The 15,831-nt window shown below is 38.3% G+C and overlaps 1 protein-coding gene across 5 annotated transcripts in view; it reads right to left on the bottom strand.

Moving 5' to 3' along the window:
- The window catches only part of WDFY3 (WD repeat and FYVE domain containing 3), a 166,132-nt gene that overhangs the window by 135,475 nt on the left and 14,826 nt on the right, over positions 1-15,831 (bottom strand). For all 5 annotated transcript variants that reach the window (XM_060779296.2, XM_060779293.2, XM_060779294.2 and 2 more), the window contains exon 2: positions 273-372. The gene's annotated coding sequence lies outside the window, so the exon portion shown is untranslated. The remainder of the gene's footprint in view (positions 1-272; positions 373-15,831) is intronic.

Raw genomic sequence — 15,831 nt, forward strand, 5'->3', positions numbered from 1 at the left:
GCTATATTCTTGTAGAGAAGAGACAAAGAGTGAGACATCCATGCCAATAGACAGAATAGGTGGTTTGCCCCCACTGACAGCTTGCTTTGTTTCTATGCTGGACATGAAAGAGGGATAGAGTGAACAGATGTTATATCTCATGTCTGTTCTGCTTCAAAATTCCGCAATATCACATCGTATTTAATATTGATTGAGTGTGTGGTGATAGCATTTAAACATCAGAGGTACTATTTATTTGAGTTCATTACTTAATGATATATCATGTCACTGACCTTTATATCATTACTTGAATTGCAGTTGTCAGCTTCATGAGAATGAGGCCCATTCCCTTTCCAAGGATTTCTTCATCCAAAACTTTCCTCTGATTAGGTACTGCCAAAAGATGGATAGAGAGTTATTAATAACCACAGAACTTGTCTGGACAAATCAACAATGAGAAAACAATATCCTCCGGGGGGGGGGGGGGGGGAGGGAGGTTACACAAAGAGTAACACAAATTACATGTGACAAAGACATGTGAACAAACAAGCTCCAGCAAACTAAATTCCCTGATTCTTCCTGGTAGAAATACAGACTATTAGGAATCTATGGTGTAATGCATCTAATTAAAATGCTATCTTAGATCTGAAGAAAGATGAGAGATGCTGTAATACAGTGGTTCTCAACATGTAGATTATCTCCATGCAAAGAAGAAAGAAAATGATATGTCAGATTTTATTTATTGTGAAATAACTCAGAATCTAATCATCATCATTAAGGGACTTTTAAAAAGTAACTCCAGATTGGTGTTTCTCAAATTGTGGGTCCCCAGGTATTTTGGCCTACAACTCCCAGAAATACCAGCCAGTTTACCACCTGTTAGGATGTCTGGGAGTTGACGGCCAAAACATCTGGGGACCTACAGGTTGAAAACCACTGCTTCAATAGTAATGACAGGAATTCTCTCGATCCCGCCTGCCTCTCAGGCACGCCTGGCGGGGACGAGGGATAGGGCCTTCTCGGTGGTGGCCCCCCGGCTGTGGAACACCCTGCCTGTAGACATCAGACAGGCGCCCTCCCTTATGACATTCCGCAAAAGACTAAAGACATGGTTATTTGAGAGGGAGTTCGACTAAGTGCTACAACAATTGGCAATGATGACTGGAACGGAATATGGATAACGAGATTGGTTTATGATTCTACGATGAGACGGCGCAGATGATTTAGTGTAATTGTACTATTGATTGTTATGTTGATACTATTGTTGTGATATTCCCTTATTGTAACCCATTTTTATATGTTGTACACCGCCGTGAGTCGCCCTAGGGCTGAGAACGGCGGTCAACAAATGCAGTAAATAAATAAATAAATAAATGATCTAGCAGGTTCCTACTTTCAGAAAGGAATGAGAACCAGACAACCGACAAAAAGACAGAAAAAATTATTTACACAAGATACAGCATTACCCTCCAGTGGTCTCCTGCCATGCAACTGAGTAAAATTACTCTTGTCCATATAACTTTTTTTCTGAATGACTCTTCCTAACTCTACCCACGCAGCACTGTTTCCCAATTCACATACCCAGCATTCTGTCAAGATCTCTGCATAAACTTGCTTTTCATTCAAAAGTTAGGAGTTACATCACAAACACCCAGAAAGACATGCAATTGGCTCAAAGACTATATATATCTCAGTGGTACTTAAAACCTGCAAGATATGAGGCTACACAGTTTCAACTCAAAAGAAACACTATTCCAAATCATGGTTACAGATGTGGAAAACAGCAAAAGTACTTTGGTTGGCCTTTGATTAATTTTTAGTCATACGGCAGACCAGTGTTGAAAATGATGTTATTTTTAATCTTTTACATATACAGGTAGTCCCTGTTACAAACATCTAACTTATAAACAACTCATAGTTACAAACAGGGGTGAGACAACAGGAAGTAGGAGAAGTCTACCCCAAGGAAGGGAAATTCACTCCTGAAAGAGTTATCATGGGGAAAAGTTGTCTCCACTGAAGCTTTATCAATCCTTGTTTCTACAACAAGCTATTTTTTTTTCCAAATCCAATTATCACAGGGACAGGAAGTGAGGTGAAATCTTCTGAACAGGGAAACAGACAGCAAAACAAACACCACAGGTGTGTTAACCCTTCCCTATGCTATCCAAAGCTTGCATATATAGGTATGGCTGAAGTTAGACCTATTCTATCTTACATACAAATTCAACTTAGAAACAAACCTACAGAACTTATCTTGTTTGAAACTTGGGGACTGACTGCATTTTAAATGCTTTTAAAGCTGCTTTTAACTATTAGCTTTTAATAGTACAACTGTTTAATTGATCGTTAACATCTGTAATATAACATATTAGCCAACTTCTCTTTAAAGCTATTTTGGATCTCGTGGTGGAAGAAAGGTACATGAATTGGTTAACTAAAAATCAGCAATACAATAGTGCTTTTAGAGAGGAAAGCTGATTTAAATCTTAACCAGAAAAATAAGAAGAACACTTCTTAAATTATTTCAAAACAAACAAGAAATGGTTTCTTCTGTAAATGACTATGTCTAATGAGGGATTCCAAACATCCAATGGAGAAATTTCCCAGCACTGTCATTAAATGAAACTAATGGCCATGAATCCTATCAGTTAGATCCAAAGGATCAATTTGCAAACAGTGAATCAACATGTGGGTAAATAAAAGATCCCAAGGATGTATTCTGGCACTAACAGTAGGATTCAGGCCAATAGTTACCGCAGCTGCTAAAAACAGAATTCAAGAAATCTGTCTGCGAGGTCACTGCGTCTGGGTAACTGGAAACGTGAGCTGGGGAGGAGGCTATAAAAAAGGCATGCCATGCACCATAAGTATGGCTAAGCAAAGGAATCAGAAGCCATTGTCTCTTACTTCATTTATTGGAACTGCTCCTGTAATCTGGTTTATAAATTTCTGACCATCCTTCACAGGTTCTTGCATAGAAAAGGGGCATACCGGCAGAAAGAATTGCCAAGTGGTTATTTCCTTTTCTTTTCCTACTCCTTAGTCCCTAACCATTTGCAAAGAATTCTTAGACCTAACTTACTTCTTTACTTCTCCAGTAGTCTCTTTCATGTAAAATTGCCTTCTCTCATCCCTTTCTGTTTCATTTTTCATTTCTATTTTCTCATTCTTCCTCTTTTAATTACACTTACTCCCACTCACACTTTGTAAAGCATGATTTAATTTGAGACAGAAGTCTGTTCTAGCAATTTGTTTCAATGTTGGGGGGTTCATCCTGGAAAAAAGGAAAAAATTGTGACATGCCTCCAAACAAGCAGTCATTCTTTGGTATGGAATAAGAATTCTGAAGGACATAAAAAGTATGAGCACACTTGTTTACACGGATTTTTATGTACATCTGTAGTTTACTTCTTGAGTGTGATTTTTACATTATTTTTACATTATTCCAACACCTTGGCTAAAATATTGAATGACCAAAATCAGGAAACTTGAAGGCTGCAAGAAACAGAGTCACTAAGGCAAGCTGTCATCCAACAATTTGGGGAAAGCTACATACTCCCCATCTTAGACATCTCTGACCCTTCCCTTCCATATCTCTGAGAAAGACTTTTTCATGTCAGGAGTGACTTGAGAAACTGCAAGTCACTTCTCGCATGAGAGAATTGGCCATCTACAAGGACGTTACCCAGGGGGCGCCCGGATGTTTGATGTTTCACCATCCTTATGGGAGACTTCTCTCATGTCCCCACATGGGGTGCTGGAGCTGACAGAGGGAGCTGAACCCGCTCTCCCCGGATTTGAACCGCTGACTTGTCGGTCAGCAGTCCTGTTGGCACAAAGGTTTAACCCACTGCGCCACTGGGGAAAGATGAAAAGCATGTACGGAGACAAACTGAGAAGTGATGTTGACATAAAGAAATACTGTGGCAGAAAAGTAAAGTGGGTGTCCCTTCCCACTCTCAAGTCTGATGGCAACCACCACTTAACTATCCGCAATGGATTTCTCCCAAAACAACAAAACCCTCAACAGGAAAAAAAATCACCAATTAAAACAATCCTGGACACACACAGCATACTAAAAGCAAGATACAAAATTCTCCTTTCTGTTTTGAGATCTGACATAGGTATACTACAAAACAGAAAAACTCAAATCAATTTTTTACCTCTGCAATTAATGTACTATGTGGCCTTGGGCTTGTTCTCCAGTTCAGCTTTAGCCCCAAAACGGCAATATTGCGGTAAGACCAATGAAAGTGTACAGGATTGTTAATTAGACTTACTAAAAAATGTGAGCTGCTCTGAACACTTAGAAAGTACAAGATAAAATGTTTTGTGACATCATCATTAAAATATAGTTAAAGTGTGTACTGAGATTTAACATCACATCCAAAACTAACAGAGGATGAGAATCTTCCTCAAGCACAAGGCAAATTAACAATGCTGTATAAATTATATGGCTTTGTAGTTTTTCTCTTGCTGTGGAGCTGACAATACTGTCACCACAAAAGCTACCAAAAAAAGACAAAAAGCAGCATTAACCTTTTATTAAATTTAGCAAGTCACAGCAGAGACACGATTTTCACCTAGCAATGCCCTATCTAAATTTGGCAGTTCCTAAATGCTTCCAGTGTTTAATCAGGGATACACCTTCATGTGAAAGGATTCTGGAACAGAAGGGATTCTTTAAATGCAGCACTGCTAGGCACACAATTTGAAGTGAGACCACAACAAACCAGTCCCATGCAAATAAAGAGTAGGAAGTAAGGCTCTGATGATCAATAATGCACAATTCAGTTTCAAATGCCTGAAGCAAAAATGCTCTATCACTTTCATGTAGCAAAACAATCCATACAAAAACTACTATAACTATTTTATTTGGTTAATTAAAACAGGTTTAATCCAAATTAAGACCAAAGTGCAATCACAGACTTATGTAGATGTCAACGTAATAATTATTCAGTTAAAAGCTATAAACAGCTAGTACTCCTCAAGCCCCACTCTCCACACTTAGCAAGACTAACAAATTATAAATAAATAGAAAGAGGAAAATTACAATGCAAAGGAGGAAACTTTGGAGGGAACGCAAAAACAAAACAAAACAAAAATCCAGAAACAGAGCTCCTATTGATCTACCAGTTGCTAATACCCTTGTCCACATTTGTACATCTGTACATGTATTAGTAAATGAGAAAAAATGTGCTTTGTTTAATCTCCCATTCATATGTTAGCACCTTGCTCCTTATCCCATCTCTTTATGCCATTATCTATTTTAATTCTGTCTCATAATCAAGGAGATAAAAATAGCTAATATATTGACTTGATCATGTAATATTCCAGCCTCCATACTCTGTTTGCTCAACCACACCCACAGCCCTCATCTTGACTCAACAGAAAGCTTGCTGTAGATTCCAAACTTGAAATTCAGTGATAAATATACCTAGTATCCCACGGTGGTGCAATGAGTCAAACCTTTGTGCTGGCAGAACTGCTGACCAAAAGGATGGCAGTTCAAATCTGGGGAGCGGGGTAAGCTCCCCTCTGTCAGCTCCAGCTTTTCATGTGGGGACATGAGAGAAGCCTCCCACAGGATGGTAAAACATCTAGGCATCCCCTGGGCAACGTCCTTGCAGATGGCCAATTCTCTCACACCAGAAGCGACTTGCAGTATTCACTATAACCATAACATCAATGGTATATTGGCACAAGATTCCCAAAACACATCTGGCTAATATAATATATTGACCAAGATCATAAGTCATTTTGTACAATGTAAATAAACACTGGTGCTGTTGCACCAGATCCCACAGCTATGTAATAACAAACCCTCTTGTTCATGAGAAACTCACTCATTTTTTTCTAATTTAAAAATGTCTCTCTTCATAGGAGACCTATTCTAACCCATCTTCTTCATTGTCGTGTATGGAACTGTGCCTCTCATGGAAATTAATGGCTATATTTCAACTTTATTGTACTGACTGTATTATGACAAATCTAGAGAAACTAGCTACAAAAACACCAGCTCTTGACATTGTTGACAAGATTTATGTTGATTCTTCTTTGTTTGCCCTTAGTCACAAATTTATTAGCAACCCAACCCATTCTTCATATACCTTAGCAAGCAAACTGTAGGTGTAATAAAAATGATATCACACATTTAATTATTAATAACCGACCTCTGAGATGGTTTTTCTTCACCACCATTGTCGTTCTAGTTATTTTCAAGAGGTTTGTGACCTGTGGTAACTCAAATATGAACCTATTGATGAGTTTTCATAGCAAGACTTGTTCCAAGACTCTTTATCATACTGCTTATTTTAGAATTTAATAGTATCATAAAGTTGGAAAAGAGCTCATGGGCCATCCACAGTCCAACCCCCTCTCAAGAAGCAGGAAAATCACATTCAAAGAACCCCTGACAGAAGGTCATCGAGCCTATTCTTAAAAGCCTCCAAAGAAGGAGCCTCCATCACACTCCAGGACAGAGAAAGAGTTCCACTGTTGAACAGCTCTCACAGTCAAGAAGTTCTTCCGAATGTTCAGGTGGAATCTCCTTTCCTGTAGTATGAAGCCATTGTTCCGTGTCCTAGTCTCCAGGGCAGCAAAAAACAAGCTAGCTCCCTCCTCCCTATGACTTCCCTTCACATATTTATACACGGCCATCATGTCTACTATCAGTCTTCTTTTCTGAAAACTAAACAAAAACTAAACTAAAAAAAACCCCAGTGTAACCAAAGCTATTGTTCTCTTTAGTTATTATGATGACCTGAGGGCATGTGTAATTAATCATCCTGTCACTGAAATGCATGAGCATGAAAAGCTATCCTGAGTGTGGAGACAGTTAGGAAATGGTGTGTTACTCATTCTTCCATTCAATGAGAATGTTATTTCAGTTCTCACCTCTTCCTACAGATGTCTGATCTGGTCATAGAAGGACATGTGGTAGTAACATAATCAGTCTAGATAGGGCTGGCATCAAAAAATGTTTAGAAACTTCAACTGGTGCAAAGGGCTGCAACCAAAGTGTTTACGTGGGCATGGTAAGACTCTCCATGTATAACAGCTTATTCAGCCTGTTTTTAAGTACAATTTAAAGTGGTGAGTGGCTATAACTGATAATGCTCTGTATAGCTTAAGTCCCAGCTATCTGACAGATCATATCTCCCCATATGAGCCTGCCCAGGCCTCTAGATCTTCTCTCACTCCAACCTTAAGGGTGTTAAAGAAGGAGATTTAAGGAATTCTGTATTGTGTTCATTGAACTGTTTTTAACAGTTTTGCCCCCTTTTAGGTGCAAGTTTCAAATTGTTTTAATATTGTGCATAGCTTAATTCAATTTTGAAGCTGACTTTTTGTATGTCTTCAGCTATATCATAAGCCATCTCCTCAGTCCCAAATGGGGGAGGGGTGATAAAATGAAGGTACAACAATGTCTAAATGATTACACTCTGATGAACAGTTCCATATTTATTATTACACTATTCTGAATTATTTAACCTATATATTTTATTTAAAAAGATATGTACTTGTGTTTTTCTTTTTTAAAAAACAAGTTTTGTTGAGGAAAAACTTTTAAGTTTCTCTGTATTTCCATTTATAAATCTATTTGGCAGATCTTCACATCTAAGAAACTGGTTTTCAGCTGCCAATCTAAATTCGATTTTTTAAAAATAAGATTCATGCTAAATTACTTTTTTACTGTAATTATGGATACTATTTTGGAGGTAACCAAGCAGTAAAATGCATATATGGCATTATCAATAAATGCCACAAAGAATGACAGGAGAGAATACCTCTAGAACATGGCCCTATAGCCTGAAAAAACCTGCAACAACCCAATGACAGAAACCAATACCGCAAAGGTCAAAATGATTTAGCCACATCTGTATTCCTTTTTTGGAACAATCAAGTGTTATGTACATAAATCAATTACAGAGACAGAGAAAAACATTCATCATGTTAGCGTAATATGGACTATTGTAATGCACTCTATATGGGGCTGCCTTTGGAAATTGCAGTTAGTGCAAAGGTCAGCTGTCAGATTACTAACTGGAGCTAGCCATAGGGAAAATACTATACCCCTATTAAAGCAGCTTCACATTCTTTATTTTCCCAACAAATTTCTGGGCTCAATTCAAGGTGCAGGTCCAAGCCCTATATGCTTCAGATCCAACCTATCCTCAAGACTGCATCTATTTCTATGAACCAGCACAGGCTATGAGATCGACGGGGGAGGCCCTTCTCTCAGTCCCACCACCGTCTCAAGTGTGGTTGGTGGGAATGAGAGAGGGGGCCTTCTCTGTAGTGGCTCCCCTACTCTGGAATACCCTCCAAAAAGAGATTAGAGTAGCCGCTTCCCTTGAATCCTTCAGTTCTAGCCTAAAAACATGGATTTTTAAACAAGCTTTTGGCCTCGGTTAGGCTGTAATGGACCTATATTAGGTTGACACTTTGGCACTTCAGTTGTATATCGATGGCAGCTAGTTTTAACCAGTGATTGAAAGCGTCTTTAAATTGTGTATTTTACCTTATTTTATGTGTGGATAGTGATTGTTTATAACTTTTATGTGATATTGTTTTATACTCATGTACTGTTGATATTTATAGTAATGCATTTGCAGTGCCTTGTTAGCCGCCCCGAGTCCCATTTTGGGAGATAAAGGTGGGATACAAATAAAGTTTATTATTTTATATTAATATAGTTTCTTTCAAGAAAAGTTAAATTATCAAATGATAAATTGCTTGTAGTATATGGATGTATCCTAATAGAGTAGGATAAGAATTTTAGGTCACTACGATATGTAGCAGAGGTCCTCAAACTTTTTAAGTACAGGGCTAGTTCACGGTCCACCAGACTGTTGGGGGGCTGGGCTGTAGTTTGAAAAAAGCATGAGCAAATTCCTATGCAAACTGCACATATCTTATTTGTAGTATAAAATAACAAAACAAAAACAAACCATGAAAGACCAATACCATACCTATTTTAAAAGAACAACAATTTTAACCAACATAAATATACCAGTATTCCAATGGGAAGCATGGGCCTGATTTTGGTTGATGAGATAGTCAAGTTATTCAGGACTGTTGTTGTGTGCCTTCAAGTCATTTCAGGCTTAGGGTGACCACAGGCCTTAGTTTGGGGATGCCTGGTATTGTTTCTCCCCCCTCCCCCCAATGTGTGAGTACACACATACACGGAGAGGGAAGGAAGCTATTATATATATTATCACTACTTTGTGAAGCAGGGGAGCAGTTTCTTCAGACTATGTAAAATTTGCCCAATGCACCTACTATTTCACATGCAAATACTTTCCTCTCCTTTTAACAGCACAGATAAGATGATTTAATAATTTTGCTAATGCAGTTAGCATATCCAACAGTTAGCACAGTTTTATTTAATCCATCAGGTAACAGTTTATACCATATTTCTTTAACAAAACACAGTTTTATCCTGGTTGCTCAAGAGTTCCTTCTGGTAATCAAGACAGTGTCACCATAAAACAGCATAAAACAGTACAACCTCCACAGATAACAGTGAATGCTATGTTTTGACTTTATATGGTTCAGAAGCATATCATAGAATAGAACTGGAGGATCTAGAGGCCGACAAACGCTTCCAGGAAGAAATTCTTTTGGGAGGACGGGTAAGTAAAACCATGACTATGAAGTTCACAGATAAGGCAGACAAAGATGGGGGAGGTCCCTTTAAGATCATCGTTTGGGAACTATATGCTCATGGTGTGCTGCGCCAAAGCCAGAAGTGGCCAGTAGCCAAAAATAAGTGAGCCTATCCATTTGTCTCTTACTTGTTTCTTTTCCACATTATTTTATCTTCTATAACTTTACTGTCTTCTGGCAAGTGGCTAGAGAAGAAAGTAACCTTAACAGATTTCTTTCATCAGCCTTTTGAATAAGGCTGAAGGCCACCAACTGCCTTCTTCTATTCTAAGAGGATACAGTGATGTGAGATGATCCCAAGCAAAAAAGACAACTTCTTAGAAAGAGCTACTTTGACCATCCAATCCTTCCCAAGTCTTCTTCAAATGGAGCTCAGTAATACTTATTCCCAAATAAGTGTTTGCAGCTAAGCCACATGAAAAGTCGCAGCCACTATACCCTCACCAAAATGCCTTTTAGGCAACTACCGAAGAGCAATTCCAAGGGTTACACCAAATGTAGTTGTCCCAGATGATGTCCAGTGTTAATGCAAATCCAAAGCAGAGTATTATAAAAACATACCAAAGTTATCTCAACTGATCTATCTTTTCCAGAGTAGGAGTATGCAATATTAAGTCACAATGTATGAGTCCGAAAGTTGGTATGCTGAATGGAATACTTGAGCAAGAACCTAAAATAAAGGCTTTTCATGTGCATTATATCCTTATAATCCTATTACAAAATCAACCAGCCACAAATTGTTACAAATATAAAGAGAACATACAGCTGTACCTTTAACATCTGGCTCAAAAACAATTAGCAAATGAAGACTCTCTAAACATGACAATAAAGATGAAGCACCTGCTTTATTTATTTATCGTGTCATCAGCAACCAGACATTTGTATTACATTTTAAACAAAAACAAATAGACAAAACACAGAATTTGCAAGCTTGGTAGTTGATTAAATGTCCTTTGACCAGTAGCTGGCCACTTGAAGTGCCTCTGGTGTTGCCGCAAGGAGGTCCTCCATTGTGCATGTGGCAGGGCACTCGCATGTCGTGGATTCCAGAAGCGACTAGAAGCACCTGCTAATGGCTGCTGATCCAGCTTCTTTTAAATGCAATTTCTGGGCCTAAAGGCCTGATTGAAAAGTTGGCAACAGCAGTCCTAATCTTCCTCCATCCATCTTATTAAATTTCTCTACAAACATTTTATAAAGCCATTACTCTGTTAACCTAAGTAGATATACACAAACAAAGTATATTCATTTGTCTTAACATCTCCTTTTTTAGATGCATCAAAATAGAATTCCTGTTCAATAATCCAATGTCACCTTCCCCCAGAACTTTTCCTTTCAGTATTCTAGACAATTATACATCAGGTAGTACTCTAATTTCTAAATGTTTTAGTCAAATTCTAATCTGAAAAGGTTTTGCTTTACTACAATTCACACAAGAAAATAAAACCAAACAAACACCCCTTCTATACTGAACCACAGTTCAAATCAGTGGCCAATTTGGCTCAGGGTTTCTGGAAATGTTAGTGATACAGATACTTCTGAATAAAGATAAATGGTCCAAAATTCTTCTTTTCATACTTATTGATACAAGAAGAAGCCATTCATAAACTAAGAGTACAAAAAGCCATAGTACGTAGAAATTTGAAGACACCAGGACCCATGGGTTCAAATCTCCACTTGGCCATGGAAACCCTATTGGATAACTTTAGTCAAATCATACTCTCTCAGAAGAAAGAAATCGCAAGCCACCCATTTATTTTGCCAAGAAAACTGAATGACAGGGTTGCCATAAAGTGGAATCAGCCTGAAAGTGCATATCAAAAGATACTGTTTCTCCAAGTAGAATTATATATTTCTAGCTATTACACAGGCTTTAACTCGGGCTTTAGTACACCAGGTTAAATCGCTACCTACATAGAATCTTGCCGATCAAAAAGGTCAACAATTCAAGCCCGAGTTGAGGTGAACTCCCAACCACCAGCCCAGCTTTGGCTCATGAAGCAGTTCAAAAACAGTAATGTGAGTGGATAAATAGGTACTGCTTTGGCGAGGAGATAATACAAGGCACCCACCATGCGGACATGCCAGCAATATGATTGGGAAAGTTTTGAAAGATAACAAAGCTCCTTGACATGGAAGATGGAGCAACAGAACTGAGTCAAAACGTTTGCCCATGTCTGTAATAGATTAGATCAGGGGGTCCTCAAACTTTTTAAACAGAGGGCCAGGTCACAGTCCCTCAAACTGTTGGAGGGCCGGATTATAATTTGAAAAAAGCATAAATGAATTCCTATGCACACTACACATATTTTATTTGTAGTGCAAAAAGAAAAAAACCACTTTAAAACAATACAATAATTTAAATGAAGAACAATTTTAACAAATATAAACTTATTAGTACTTCAATGGGAAGTGTGGGCCTGCTTTTGGCTGATGAGATAGGATTGTTGTTGTTGTTGTGTGCTTTCAAGTCATTTCAGACTTAGGTTGACCCTGAGTGAGGGACGGGTAAATGACCTTGGAGGGCCATATCCGGCCCCCGGGCCTTAGTTTGAGGACCCCTGGATTAGATAGATAGACAGACAGACAGACAGACAGACAGATAGATAAGATAGATATCTCTCTTTCACACACAGACATGGGCAAACTTGTTGACTATATATATGACTTAGAAACATTTTTTGGGACTCCACGAGAAACGTTTGCTTCAAAAAGGGCTCCATGGCTGAAAGTTTGAGAACTCCTGCTCTAGAGAACCTCTCTAAAGTAAGGATGCCTGATGTTCTCTATACTAAGCAGTCGTGAAGAATATATGTTATTTTGTGGAACTCCCTCACCAATGAAATCAGAACAGTCCCCTCCATCCTGTCTTTCAGGAAAAAAAAACTTAAAACATGGTTATGGGACCAAGTATTTGAGAAGTAACTATAGCAGTGCAATACTGGAAAGTAACAGACAAATGGACTGATTCTGGACTACGATTTTGAATTTGCGTGATTTTAATTCCTGTTTTAATAACGTATGTTTTATTGCTATTTTAATTGTGATTGTTATTTGTGGAATTTGTTGTTGGGCATCGAATTGCTGCCGGTTGTGAGGCTGCCCTGAGTCCTCTTTGGTGTGAAAAGGGTGGGGTACAATTATGGGAAATAAATAAATAATTTTCATTAAGATCTGCATATTAGAAATTCAATTCCCACTGTTAAATTGGATTTCAGCTACTGATTGTAAAACACTACCAATTTATTTTCTTAAAGCAGCAACAAAAATAAGTGGTTCTTCAATATACACTCTATGTTGCATACTACTCATTTTGATGTTTTTAAAAGAGCAGCATACAAAGCTATTTAAGTGCTGACTCTCTTAAATATTAAATTGAGTCACATGTTTCTTTCAGCACATTCTTGGAATTTCCATCATTAAGTAATGATTACTTAACACAACACTAAACCACAGTGTTCCCTCCCTCCCAGTTGCTTAAGGATGAAATAAAGTTAACCTTTTAAAGTGGTAAGGAAGTGGACTTGGTGGCAGAGTTTTAGAAACTAACTTATTTTTTGCTAAAATATATTGGAATATTAAAAGAATGACACAGATAGAAAACCTGCACTGCTGATCAAGAAGAAATATAATCACTACATAGGTAATCAAGAAGGAAATAACATGAGACTAATAAGAACAGATACTCAATTCACTAAACTTGGCTTCAAGCCCCTCATCTTTTGATATTCCGACTAGATGTCAATTTTCAGAATCCCTGACCACTGGCTGTGCTGATTCAAACATCTAAGATTAGAAGCAAAACAAAAAACAAAAGAAAACAAAACAGTTTGAGGACAAAAGACTGAGAACCATTGCTATAAAGCAGATCTCTTCAACCTGCGGCTCTTCAGGTGTTTTGTACTTCATCTCCCAGAATTCCTGAGCATTTAACAAACTGGCTAGGGCTGCTAGGAGTTGGAGGCCCAAACACCTGAAGGGATGCAAGTTAGTCTTCTATAAAAGATGGCTCATTAAAATATCCAGTCCTATATAGGGGAATGGAACCCCTGGTTGTGCAGCAGGTTAAACCACTGAGCTGCTGAACCTGCTGACCGAAAGGCTGGCAGTTTGAATCCGGGAAGCAGGGTGAGCTCCCGCTGTTAGCCCCAGCTTCTGCCAACCTAGCAGTTCAGAAACATGCAAATGTGAGTAAATCAATAGGTACTGCTCTGACAGGAAGGTAACGGCGCTCCATGCAGTCATGCCGGCCACATGACCTTGGAGGTGTCTACAACAACGCCGGCTCTTCAGCTTAGAAAACTGAGATGAGCACCATCCCCGAGAGTCGGACATGACTAGACTTAATGTCAAGGGAAACCTTTACCCTTTTATATAGGAGGATAATTGAAGAGGAGTGAAATAGATGTATTTTGTACAACAGACTTCTCTTGAGATGGGAGAATTTATAATGACTGCTGGTTTTACTGATGGGTCTATGGACTGTAGTAAAATTGTTGTTGAAATACAAACAAAAAGAAGGAATATGACAAACAAGAGGAGTTTAAAATATATGCTGTCACAAGTGTCAGTCAATCATTTACATAACTTTTGCCTCAAAATGGCAGAACAAGATTGCTTCAACTTCAATCTCTCAAAGATCAAATCCCTAATAAGTTTATCTGTACATATCCTAAGTTGCTTAATTATAACCAAAATATCTAAAATTAATGGGTACAACGAAGAGCATGAGGAGTGAATATTTATTCAAACCAACCAACTGCAATTCTGTTTTCGAAGATGTTTTAGCATAGACAGTATGTTCAGAAGCTGAAAAACTAATTGTATGTAATATTTCCCTCCATTTACACCAGTGCTTCTCAACTTGTGGGTCCACAGCTGTTTTGGTCTTCAACTCCCAGAAATTGGTAAGCTGGTTGGGATTTCTAAGAGTTGTAAGCCAAAACACCTGGGGACCCACAGGTTGTGAACCACTGACATGGTAAGAGTGAAATTTGAACTATATTTCAAAAAGTGTGGTTTTTAATATGTGCATTTAAAAACCCAATTACAGCAAACATGTCATTATATTACACAATATTATCAGAATACAGTTTCCTAAGTTACTAATTTCTATTTAGAAAAAGAGTGAGAATTTGGATCACATGTTAAAAATATAATTAGAAACACTAAAAAAAGCCCAGAAATATTTTATAAACACTGCTCCTTTGAATTGCTACCCTGGCCCTACACTGTGACAATGGAATAGTTCATTGCTTATTATTGTTGTTATTGTCATTGTTGTAGCTGTAAACTACCACAAAATAAATATTAGAAAGGGTAATACAAATATCTTTAAAATGTGGTCTTCTCTTTCATGTTCTTTTTTGCATGGAAAATATATTTGAATCAGAATAAAGCAGCAAGCATTATAAAAACATCAAACTTTGTCAAGACCTTCACAAGTCCACTATTTTAAACAAAATATATTTTATTGTTGAAATAATATTGTCAAAGTCTGGACCTGTTATCAAATATGGTACCAATAAATGTGTAAGTAGCGCTGCTTATACATCTGTTATTCATATCTTTAATGCTACATTTTTCAAGTTTCATCCTACAAATCAATGCTGTTTTAAAATAATGAAGGGGGGGGGGAGAGATGACAGGTGCTAATTATCAAAATGAAGCTAATTACTTATTGTTGTTCATTCGTTCAGTCGTCTCCGACTCTTCGTGACCTCATGGACCAGCCTACGCCAGAGCTCCCTGTCGGCCGTTACCACCCCCAGCTCCCTCAAGGTCAGTCCAGTCCCTTCAAGGATGCCATCCATCCATCTTGCCCTTGGTCGGCCCCTCTTCCTTTTGCCTTCCACTTTCCCCAGCATCATTGTCTTCTCTAGGCTTTCCTGTCTCCTCATGATGTGGCCAAAGTACTTCAACTTTGTCTCTAGTATCTTTCCCTCCAGTGAGCAGTTGGGCTTTATTTCCTGGAGGATGGACTGGTTGGATCTTCTCGCAGTCCAAGGCACTCTCAGCACTTTCCTCCAACACCACAGCTCAAAAGCATCGATCTTCCTTCGCTCAGCCTTCCCTAAGGTCCAGCTCTCACATCCGTAGGTTACTACAGGGAAGACCATGGCTTTGACTAGGCGGATCTTTGTTGCCAGTCTGATGTCTCTACTCTTCACTATT

Source organism: Anolis sagrei, chromosome 5, assembly GCF_037176765.1.
Source record: "Anolis sagrei isolate rAnoSag1 chromosome 5, rAnoSag1.mat, whole genome shotgun sequence".
Lineage (NCBI taxonomy): Eukaryota > Metazoa > Chordata > Lepidosauria > Squamata > Dactyloidae > Anolis > Anolis sagrei.